Source organism: Symsagittifera roscoffensis, chromosome 1 (genome assembly GCF_963678635.1).
Source record: "Symsagittifera roscoffensis chromosome 1, txSymRosc1.1, whole genome shotgun sequence".
Taxonomy (NCBI): domain Eukaryota; kingdom Metazoa; phylum Xenacoelomorpha; order Acoela; family Convolutidae; genus Symsagittifera; species Symsagittifera roscoffensis.
Genome location: NC_087062.1, coordinates 22,081,291 through 22,093,508, shown reverse-complemented (window position 1 = coordinate 22,093,508; position 12,218 = coordinate 22,081,291). Strand labels below are relative to the sequence as shown.

Sequence of the window (12,218 nt, the reverse complement as noted above, 5' to 3'; positions counted from 1 at the left end):
TTCTGTTCGCAGAGGGTCAATTTTTGAGCGTAGAATGATACATTAAAAAAGTGAAATCGCAAGGTAATAAATCGCTGTTTGAAGTTTTAATTTGGGGAGCGAAACTTCTTTAAACATACGGCTTAAGTACAAAAATTCACGGCTAATAATGAACGAGTATGAAAACTTGAACGACCATCACTCTCTCAGGGGATCAATGGGAGGAGCAATTGAATGGGAAACTGATTGTACACTTCCTCCAACTGAAGGCTTGCCTAGAGGCTATTCCGTCTCTCCTCGACTACATCAAATGCGGAAAATCCAACATTTTCCAGGTTAATACAAACTATCACGTAAGTAGTATATGAGTGAGGGAGAGTGGGGGGATGGGGGGGGGGGGGCGTGGGTGGTGACCTCCATGTATTAAGATAGGCTATAGAGTATCCGGTCACCAACCTATGTATTAAGATAGGGAATAGATTTCCTATGTATTAAGATAGGGAATAGGTTTCCCAATGTATTAAGATGGTAAGGTTTCAGATGGTAAGTTTCAGAAAAATTTTTGGCGCCCGAATTTTTTGAGCTCGATTTTGCCAATACTTGCGTTTCTTAGTCATTTTCTACGATTTGTGATATGTAAGGACTATCTCGTCTTGCAAAAATTCGGTATGGTAAGTTTCAGAAGGTAAGTTTCAGAAAATTTTTTGAAAATTTTTTAAGTTTTACTTGCAAATACATTTTTATCTTGAAAAAACAATTTTATATTAAAAAACTAAAAAAATTTTTTGGATGGTAAGTTTCGACGAAAATTAAGTTTCGATTTAGAGTATGGGATCATAAACTAATATATCACAGAATATTTTTTTTCTCGAAAGAATCTTTTAAATTCTTATTTCGTGTTATTTATTTTCCCTCAGGTTATCTGGGGAAAATTGTCAAGAGGGGATTATCTTTGACAGGTTAGTTATTCCGCTCCACGAGATATCAGGGGAATCTGGACAGCTCCTCACGGTTGATTACTTTTATATCCTACTTAATCTTTTTTCCCCAGGTTATCTGGAGAACGGATGACAGGTTCATTACACTTGTTAATTTTATGACTTATTTTATCTTTTTTCACATAATTATCTCACTTATTTTTACCTCAACTGGTTTATTTATTCTGTCATATTTCTTGCTACGATTCATTTCAGTTCTCTTTTATCACTTTGTTTTTAATCTTTAAAAAATTCTCTGAAATTTCCAAATTTTCCAAAAAATTCTTTGAAATTTCCAAATTTTCCAAAAAATTATCATCCAAATTTATCAATTGCTCTGCCACGGTAAAAGTTAACACTGAGAAAAACATAGTATCATATTTTTTTTGGATCTGATATTTTTGTGTAATAATTTTTCCATCTTTCTCAGAGTAAACTTTTAAGAAAATTATACAATTTACTAGAAGTTGGTTACAATTTTCGTAAATTTATCTACTCTATCGTTAATTCTTTCAATTGGGGGACTACAACATCCATATTTCATCATCATTCTCCGTATTTCATCAAAGGGTTAGTTGCTAAGATGCTTTTCGTAAAAAAAATTTAAGGAATTTAAAAAGTTCAATTACATAAATAATCAACTAATAAATACTTGATTCCATGGTTTTGACTAGCTAACTTGTCTACAAAAGCCAAGTCCATACACCAGATTTCATTGATATATTTAGAAACGCTTGAAGTCTTCGGAAAGACCTGATTGGTGGACCAAATTTTGTATACGATGTCTTGGTTTGTAAAAACTTTTCTACTTTCTTTTTTGATAAACCACTCGCTTTACTCAAGTTTTGAATAGAACCGTACGCAGCTCTGCCCCTAGAATACAATCTGTTTAGTCTTACCTTTTCAGATTTTGAAAGGGATCCAAGTTCCTCTATCTTTTTCTTTGGCATTCTTGTTAATAACAAGTTTAGGCGAAAGTTGAGTTGCTTCCAAAATAGTAAAGTAAATATCTGGAAAATCGGTATTTTTTCGCTTTAGTGTACACACAAAGTCTACAATAGATTCTTTTGTATCTCGATTATCTAATATAATATTGTCTGACTGGCTGAGTTTAATTCTAGGAGAATTCAAAATTAAATCAATAATATGCTTATTTTTGCTCGTTTTCAACCTCGCATTTACAGCACTGTAAACAGAATCAAAATTTTTGGTACAATCTCCTCTTTTTCTTGCTTTTGTTCCAATTTTTGTTTTGTTGGAAGTGTACTTTGTGATTGATAAACTGAGTACGGAATTAATTACAACAAACTGTTCCATACTATGTCAATCGTTTAATGACAAAAGGGGTGATTATAGATATCAATTGTAACCCTCTAGTTGAACTTAAAATAATTCTTCTTTTGTGTAGAGGAGTTCTTTTTTGTGTTAGTTCTGAAATTTCTTTTCGATATTTTACTACGTCTTCTTTCCGAAGATCACTAAGCTCCCCTCTTAATAGGTTTACTAAACACTCGCTCAGAAACTGAATGAAATCTTTTGGGCAATTGAGAATGAATTGTTTTCGAAGCCTTAGGGAAATTTTTTGAAATATTGGGAGAATAGAGACGTATTGTGTACTCATCGTCCAAAAACTTTGTCTCTATTCCAGCTGGTAAGTAAAATTTTGTTGGAACTGAGCCACTATTAGTGCTATACTTAAGTGAATCAACTGTTTTTGGGGTTAAATTAATAAGTAAATGACCAAAAGGAACGGATGTTGCATCTTGATACCACTCTTTCAATTTAGATCCTAGACCTAGTTGTTGACTTAATGTATTGATTTGTAAAACATCCCTGGGCGACTTGAACAAGACTATATGTGTATTTTGTAACTCTACATCTCGTCCTAATTTGCTTTGATGAAATAAATTGTGTTTGATGTATATTGTATTCAGACCCCTGTGTCTCCCCGCAGTACCAATTTTTACAAATTGTTTGGAGTTTGAAATTTCTTCACAAGAATCATCAAATATAAGCAAATACTTAGTTCCATTATTGGGGAGATTTTCAATCAAGTCAAAATCTACTCCTTGGATAAATTTAAGGTTTTTTCTTTGCATTTGACTATAAAGAGGTTGATAATGTTGATAAAAATAAAATATTTTGTCGAAAGTTGGTTGAAAAGTACCAATTTTCAACCAATCAAAAATAAGATGCGATTTTCCAGATCCACTTGGTCCAACTAGGGAAATAAAAATTCGTTCTTTGGTAGATATTATTTTATTCATAGCTTTGGAGAAGGTAGAATATAACCGACTGTACTTGATAAAATAGCTACCCAAACTGTTGTTTCTTCACATGTTGTGGATAACATAGTTCGAACGATTGCACATACTAGCATCAAAACTATAACAAAAAATTGGCACAAAAAAACTAAAAGAGATCTATTACATGTACGTCCAAACAATTTGCATGATTTTCGTTCATGATTTTCTTCATCAAAAACAAAATTTACGGGCTTGTCACATTGATCGACCATCTTAACTCTAAAAAGAAAAAGTTGACAATGAAATTTAATTAAAGTTTGAAAAAGGTAGTACATTAAGAATAATATAATTTACAATTTGTTAAAAAAACATCGAGTCCATGTTCCGTATGCAAATGCTTTTCTTTCTGCACAGTGAAGAGTTTTTGCATGACGAAATGGGTAGTTGCTACACCTCCAATCATATTCTTCATCTTTGAATATCAAAAACTGAACTTTAGGGCAAGCGTAGTCATCCAAATTAATAATCTTTGTTTCCAAAAATTCTGATAGAATCTTACATTTTTCATAACCTTTTGCAAAAAATTCCGTGTCTGTGGCTTCTAGATTTTTCAAAATTTTTTCAAGTTCAGTATACTTTTCGTAACCACTGCTCCAATTGATTCCATGAAGATGCTCTGTACACCAAAAACATTGGGATGTTGGTTTGAATTTTTTGGGAGGAAGAAAGGAATATCCTTCTGTTTGTCCATCCTTATAAACTCCTAATTCTTTCACTATATTGCTTTCAATACATTCAATATCCAAAACAACTAGACTCATTCTGTTAATTGATTTCTCTGAAGTTTTTTGTTTAAAAATGATTAACAATCAAACAATGCATATACTGATGAAGCAAATATTTTAACATATAAACAGAAAAATAATCCAGTCACGTGACCAAGAAAGCATGAACTGGGGAGACTAGGTGCAACATAACAATACCCAAGACCTTTTTTTGTAGTAGATTTCACAGATCCAGCAGAGTCATGTAGAATTGCATGTAGTCTAAAAATTTTGGAGTTTGCAAGAAAGTAATCCATACAGGAATTTCCGTATCCAATTAGTCCTCCAAAAGGAAATTTTTGGTTCATTTCTTTTAAATTTATGTCCGGGTCCAAAACAATACAGGTACAAAGAAATAATTTTTTTCTTTTTGTATTTGATGAGAAATCTTGCCTAATAATCTCAAAAACTCTTCGAATTTCATTCAATTTCTGTACATTCATTTTCTACAGTGCATTCGTCAATAATGATACAAGATTTTTGGAAGGTCTCTACATAACCTAGTAATGAAGGAAGCATATCAAGTAATTTATCATATTCTTCTCTTTGTAGTTGTAAAGATTGATTATCTTTCCATTGATTTCCATTTCTACGATATTCTACAAGATCTATTTTTTTGGTATCAGATCGGTATCCTATGTGAATTTTTCTTCTACCATTATACAGAGTCCACTCAAAGTGAGATATTTGTGAGTCTACCTCCAAATTTTGCAAGTTTGGTAAATTTTGAGATTCTATAATTGTTAGTGAAATTTTTTGGGACTTTTCTTCTAGAACAATATAAAAAAGTCCCAATTTATTGTGAAGTTTTACGAGTAAATTTCTTGAAAAACCAATATTCCAACTCATGCTGTTCAACACCAATACTAAATGAAAAATGATTTTGAGGATAAATTGTTAAATTACAAGACAAAAACATAAATAACACAAATTATTGTACATTACAGTTCTAAACAAACATAAAGTCTCCCAAAATTTGGGACAGTTCTTTGAATTCGTTCAAAGTATAGTTGACATAGGCAACTTGTTTCATTGCTTCATTCTCTTTTGCGGTGAACAGTCGAATCTGAATGTAGGGAGGTTTTTTAATATTGTACCTCTTGATCGTGACACAAACTTGTCTTCTATTGTATGTTGATATGTCATACACTTTGTTGCAGTTGGCAAGCTCCTGATCCATAGTTGACTCTTTGTCAGAAGTGAGTTCCAATATAGGAATGAGTCCAAGGTTTTCAGCAGCGTGAATAACAGTATTTCTAATTGCTGAGATTGCTCTTCCTTCTTTTTCACCAAGATAGACTTGCTGTCTTTTTTCGAGTTGTCCCAACTCATTTTTCTTGAATAGTTGAAAGCAGGGTTCAAAATAAATTTTCCGTTTTTAGGATTTTTGGGACCAAGCAAATCTCCCAATTCTTGTTTGATTTTTGAGAATTCAATGTAATTGAGACTTGTGTCTTTTCTTGAGAACATTTTTGAAGAACAGACCGATCAGATGAAGAGAAATGAGAGAAATGATTTTGAGATTAAATGAAATTGAAAGTAAACAAAATGAGTCATTCACTGAACCATAAAAGGAAATAGAACTATAATTGGAATTTTTGAGGGAAATTTCCAAATATGGAATTGTGTAGGTGTTAGTGTTCCTATATAAATCCCCAATTCTCAGCAAAAATCATTGTTTCAGATGGCTGCAGCTATGTGTCAAGCTCTTCCCAGCTTTTATTCAGAGTATTGTCAAAAATCGCTATTTATTTCCGTTTCCAGTGATTTTTACGAAAAGTATATAGTAACCAATAATTTTTATGTCTCTACCCACAATTCTTACTGTTCTTTGGAAAATTGTAAGTTCCACATACTTCTGATTGGTTCATCTTTCGATCAAATTTTGCAACGATTGGGTAATTTTCATTTCACATACCAAATTATCGATTGTCTTTACACTCTGTACAAATACAGATTTTATTCGAATGTTATTTCATCAACTGGCGAAGTTTTCAATCAACTTGACCGCACTGTTCATCACAATTTGAAATGGAAAGGAGCAGAAAAAATGCCAAGTGTTGCAAAGAAAAGACTTTTACGCAAAAAATTCAAACATCACTGTTTATGTTCTAACCAGAAACTAGCTTCCACACAAACTAATGGTTCAGCTTTTCTAGAAAGAGTTCGTAAAGTACAAAACTCGAAATATGAACATGATTTGTTAAAAATAATTGACTGTTTTATTGATGGTTATGGATTTGTAAATAGTGATCATGTCAATTTTTCAATAAAGAACTTCTGATATTCCATCTATTTTCTCTCATATGTTTAGAGTCACCATTAATTACCGAAAAAAAATCACCGTTGTCAAAAACATTTGCAAAAAAATTTTCAAACATGTAAGAAAGATGTAATATTTCTTTTGATTTTCAAAAAGTTGCAAAAAACTTTTCAATTTTTTTAACAAGTTGTAAAAAGTGTTTCAATTTTTTTGACATAATGCGAAAAGTGTTTCAACTTTTTTGAGAAGATGCGAAAAGTGTTTTACTTTTTTTAACAAGATGCGAAAAGTGTTTCACTTTTTCACTACAAATGCGAAAATTGTTTCAATTTTTTCGACAAAATGCGAAAAGTGTTTTACTTTTTTCGATAAAATGCGAAAAGTGTTTCAATTTTTTCGACAAAATGCGAAAAGTGTTTTACTTTTTTCGATAAAATGCGAAAAGTGTTTCAATTTTTTCGACAAAATGCGAAAAGTGTTTTACTTTTTTTTCGACAAAATGCGAAAAGTGTTTCAATTTTTTCTACAAAAGGCTAAAAGTGTGTACAAGATGCAATATCGATTAGGTAACTTCTTACTTGTGTACAGTTTTTCTAGTGTTTTTCTGAATTTTTGTGCAAAAATTAATCAAATTTTTTAACATGTGTGCGAGGAGCACTTAACTAAGTTCTAATTGTTTTTCAATGGTTTACCTTGAACCTCTCATCTAATCTCATAATTAAAATGAAATTGAAGAAATTAATTACAAAAAACGAAGTCAAAACCAAACAACCTTTATTTACAAAAAAAATTTACTCAAAGAGCTGTCGAGCAGCAGAAGAGTTCTGGAGGTTCTCTATAGAACGCAGAGCTGGACGAGGTTCCATTGCTGGTGGTTGTTGTGGAGGAGTGTTTTGAGGCGTCATTGTTTCTGAGAATCCCTCATCTTCATCTATTGTGATGGGGTTTTCGACTGATCCTTCCTCCTCCCAAGGAAAGAGGAAGTCGTCGACTGGCTGAGCCAAATATCTTGAGTCCGGAATCTCGGGATAACTCATTCCCACATGATCAGAAACTTCCCCCATCATTTGCGTTGTTCCAAGTTGGTTCTCTGTGATGGGAACTTGCATCATATGATGTTCGTTGAAATCCCTTCGCATCACTTCCACCATGTGCCAGACTTGGATTGGTATATCCATTCGTGCCAGAAAACTCCAGAGACTGTTTCTCGCACTTGAATTTGTACTAGATCAGGTGAAAATTCTACAGAGTACATGAGGTGGCAGTTTTGCACTGAGAAGATCATTTTGAGCAATAAATTGAGTACAAGAGTAAAAATAAGAAAGAGTTGAAAGAGGGGTAGTTGACGGAAGATAAGTTGAAAATGAGATATTTAGAGCTGAGAGAGCAGGTAGTTGACGGTAGTTAAGTTGAAAATAAAATGATTTTTAGTTAGGAGTTAGGGCTACCTTCAACTCGAATGTGTGGTTTTAACCAATCAGAATTGATTTTCCTTATTTGGATTGTAGTCGTGTCTAATCAGATTTCAGCTTCCTTTTATGGGATTCTTGAATAAAAGTTGTGTCCAATCGGAAACAAAGCTCCATTTTGGGTATTTTCGTTTCCAATCACAAAAATGATCATTTTTTTTGAATCTAGTTGTCGTATCCAATAAGAAGACACTTTTAAGGACTTAAATCTTCCAAATAAGAAAAAATATACACAAAAGCAATTGCAAAAATTAATGACCAAAAGTTGTTTGCAGTAAAAATAAGAAATATTGCTGATATAAGTAGCAAAAGAAAGAAAATTAATAAAAGTAACATCTCTGCAACTTTTTTCATCAAGTTAATTGAATTTTTTGTATGTAATCAATGAGAAATTGCTGATTTTTAAGTAGATAGTCAAGTTCTTTAATTTTTAAGTAAATTTGGGAGGATAACTCAAAGTTGACGAAGTTTTCAAAGCAGACTTCTGGAAATCTGATTCCAAACCGAATCAAGCAGGATTTTGAACTTTGAAAATCTTTAAAGAAATGAAGGAATAAAGAACTTTGCTGAGGTGTTTTTACAAATTTGGGTTTTGGATAGGGGATAAAAAGAGTTTTTGATATATTATCGTACGACTTTTTGATCAATTTCAAATTCTCGAGAATAAACAAAATTTCTTTCCTTGTGAGGTGTAATTCAGCCGTAAGTTCAAAACTTTGATACGCAATATGTGAATCAAAAGTAAACTCTTTGATTGAGTAAGTTTCTCTGAAGAGACCTTTTTTTAGTCGGATAACTTTATTTTGTACAATAAAGACGTCCAAAAAATTATGAAAAAAGTAAGAGTCAACATCTATTTCATCAATAAGAAAATCAATTGGAATTTTTCTTTTTTCTTATAAAGTAACTCGAGGAAGCTCAAATGTTTTTTGATAGACATTTTTCAAATAATGATTAAGGTTTTTTTTCTTAAATAATCAACAGTTCACTTTTAGGAAATGCTCGATTCTGATTGGTTGATTTCCAACAAACAGTGTTACTAAAAGAATACTCATTTGTGATTGGTTGATTTTCCCCAAGGAACAGTAAATAAAACTTATTTCATTCTGATTTTCTTTACGTTAAAAGCAACTGCTCTATACTTTGTATAACTACTTGAAATAAATTTCAAATATTTTTAACAATTCAAAGTAAGTATAAAAATTTAATATTTTTTTTGGGATATTTTAAATCTCCCACTTTGATATGTACCAAGTTCCATTCCCTTTATATTGAGACTTAAAATTTTCTCCCATTTTTAGATGCCATCGCTGAATAGAAACAAGAAAGTGCAGTGTGGGGATTGTGGAAGCTTGTATGTTAGAGCGCATGCAGCTCGACATAGGAAAAATTGCGTGCGAGGAGTTATTTCTTGTTCCGAATGTAGGTATGTAGGTATTACTTACAATCAACAGGAAATGAATTATCACGTGGCCAAAAAGCATGCTCTATCAACTTCCAAGCAATCAACGGTTTGCTCGTCTTGTGAGCAGGAGTTTCCGAGTTACTTCTCTCTCCAAGAACATCGGAGAAAAGAACATGGGGCGAAACAACGGAAACCAAGTGATACGGTGGCAGACTTGAACAAGATTGTCGAGGAGGAAGGGGAAGATGGAGAGAAACTCAAAGAGGAGTTGAGTGCTTGTCAGCATTTCTTGGTGGACACTGAGATGGAGAATGGGAGGCATAAGGTATTTAACTTTCAAATGTCAAAGTTAGATACCAAGATTATCAACGAGAAGCTTGAAGAAGTCTTCAACAAGCTAGATTCCGCTGCAAAAATCAATATTGCTCTTGGATTTGTTCTCCGTAATGTCGAAACGGGAGAATATCGGTATTACTATGCACACGAAAACAATACTTTGTTCGAAAAATCGCATTTACTGTGTACGAAAGCGGATTTGATTACAATCCAGGGAAAAGTTGAAACGTTTGATATCGTGGAGCAATGCACCCAAGAACTTCAGAACACAAAGTGGAGGTTCACGTTGATCACAAATGTTACTATTTTTGCTGCACTACTGAAAAACATCCCAATGGGATGTCCAGACTCTGTATTGCCTGAACCTTTACTACGACATACGCAAGTAAACTGTCTTTTATCGGACAAAGATAAACAACCATACAAAGATCATCTTTGTCTTTTCCGTGCGTTAAAAATGTATTTGCATGGTCATAGTAACCTCGATGCTCATACATCTCAGCTGTTTACAGAGTTTATATCAAAATCTGGGTACGATCCGAAGAATTTTCATGGAATGTCAATCGATGATTTACCTGTTGTAGAGGGAATAGTTGAACGAAACATATTCATTTACGATTTTGATATTCAAGAAGGAGAATATGTTGGAGAATTAGCCAGGCGAAGTATTGGAAAATTTGAAAAAACGATGAAATTGCTAAGATTCAACAACCATATTATTCACACGAATGATATTGATTCCTTCTTCAAGTGTTTTCGATGTCCTAGCTGTGTCTGTTTCTTCAACAGATCAGACAACTTCAACCGACATCTTCTAACTTGTAAAGATCGAGTGCGACATATTTATCCCAAAAATGCGTACACACTACGGGAAACAATATTCGAGAAATTGGATGGCTTCAACATTCCCTACACTGAAGATCAGAAATTGTTTAGCAATGTTGCAGTTTTTGACTTCGAATCGATTTGTGTTCCCACAGAAGAATTGAAAGCAACTGAAACAACTACTTGGATTGGAAAACATGTCCCTATTTCCGTATCAATATCTTCAAATCTGCAAGATGCTCCAATTTTCTTGTGTGAAAAAGATCCAGAACTTCTAATAATTGCTTTTGTTTCCAGCTTGGAACTTCTGGCTGAAAAAAGTAAACTACAAATGAGAACCAAGTTTCAAGAAATCGAAAACACTGTCAATGATCGAGTCAAAAAGATCTTTGACAAGCTTAATGCTAGAACTTTAACTAAAAGACTAGAAGTCTTCGATTATGAAGATGAATGTGTTGAGGATGGCGACGAAGATGACATGTCAATACAATTCTTGAGAATTCAAAAAAATCAGTTGATCGACTTGAAACAGCATTTAGAGCGGTATGTTAATACCTTACCGGTGTTCGGTTTCAATAGCGGCAGATACGATCTGAACCTTATCAAATCTTATTTGATTCCATACCTTATATGTGATAAAGAAATCGAACCTACAGTCATTAAAAAAGCAAATGACTTCATATCATTCAAATTTGGAGATGTTCAGTTTTTGGACATAATGAAATTTCTTGGAGGGGCAACAACATTGGATACGTTTCTGAAAGCCTATAAAGCAAGTGAGACCAAAGGTTTTTTCCCTTACGAATGGTTTGACAGTCCAGACAAGCTTGACTGTACGGAGTTGCCTCCATATGAAACCTTTTTCAGCAAACTGAGAAACCACAACCCTCTCGAGAAAGATTTCAACGATTACCAAAAACTGGTTAATGGAGGACTTGATCAACAAAGTGCGCTGAAAAAGTTGCGTATTCAATCAAATCCACCAACAGGTTTTGAAAATTACTCGTATTTGAAAAACATCTGGGAACAACAAAGTATGATTACTTTCAAAGACTTCTTACGGTGGTACAACAACAAAGATGTAGTTCCTACTCTTGAAGCTATGCAAAAAATGATAGAGTTTTACCATGATAAGAGAATTGACATGCTGAAACTGGGATGCACGCTTCCAAATCTTGCAAATATCTGCTTACACAAGTCGACAAATCACAAATTTTACCCGTTCTTTGAAGGAGATAAAGATTTATGTGAGAAAATTAGAGAAGACATGACTGGTGGTCCATCAATAGTTTTTACGCGAAAAGCTGTTGTCGATCAAACTTATATTCGTAACTCGTCAAATATTTGTAAGATAATTGTTGGAATTGACGCTAGCCAATTATATCCATTCTCAATGTGTCAAGAGATGCCAACCGGACTTTACACAAGATGGGAGTATGACTCTGAAACTGATCGTTTTGAAGCTAGAAATAACAGAACAAGAAATTTCGAGAACATGGTTATGTCCTTTTATCAAGAATTGAGACCAGAGTGTAAAATTCAGAGTTTTGACACAACCGGAAAGCAGAAAAAATTGACTGTTTTCATGTTGATGGTTACTGTGATCACTGTAAAACAGTATTTGAAGCTATGGGTTGCTACTATCATTTCTGCTCATGTCAAGAAACCCGTCCATCGTTGTCAGAACAAGATCTTGAAAGGGGAAATAAGAAGCGAGAAATGGATGAGTTGAGACGAGAGTACATAAAAGAAAGAGGCTACAAAATTCAGGAAATGTGGGAGTGTGAGTGGTGGAAGCATTTCAAAACAGATTCGTCAATCAAGAATCATGTCAAGACAAATTTTCCTTACAAAAGACCTTTGTCTACTGATTCTTTACTTGAAAAAATAAAGA

General features: G+C 33.3%; 1 protein-coding gene across 1 annotated transcript in view; it reads left to right on the top strand.

Annotated features, from left to right (window-relative positions):
• Positions 1-175: 175 nt before the first annotated feature.
• LOC134841439 (mutS protein homolog 4-like) overlaps positions 176-12,218 on the top strand; it is a 49,868-nt gene continuing 37,825 nt past the window's right edge. The window contains exon 1 of the mRNA XM_063857436.1: positions 176-314. The gene's annotated coding sequence lies outside the window, so the exon portion shown is untranslated. The remainder of the gene's footprint in view (positions 315-12,218) is intronic.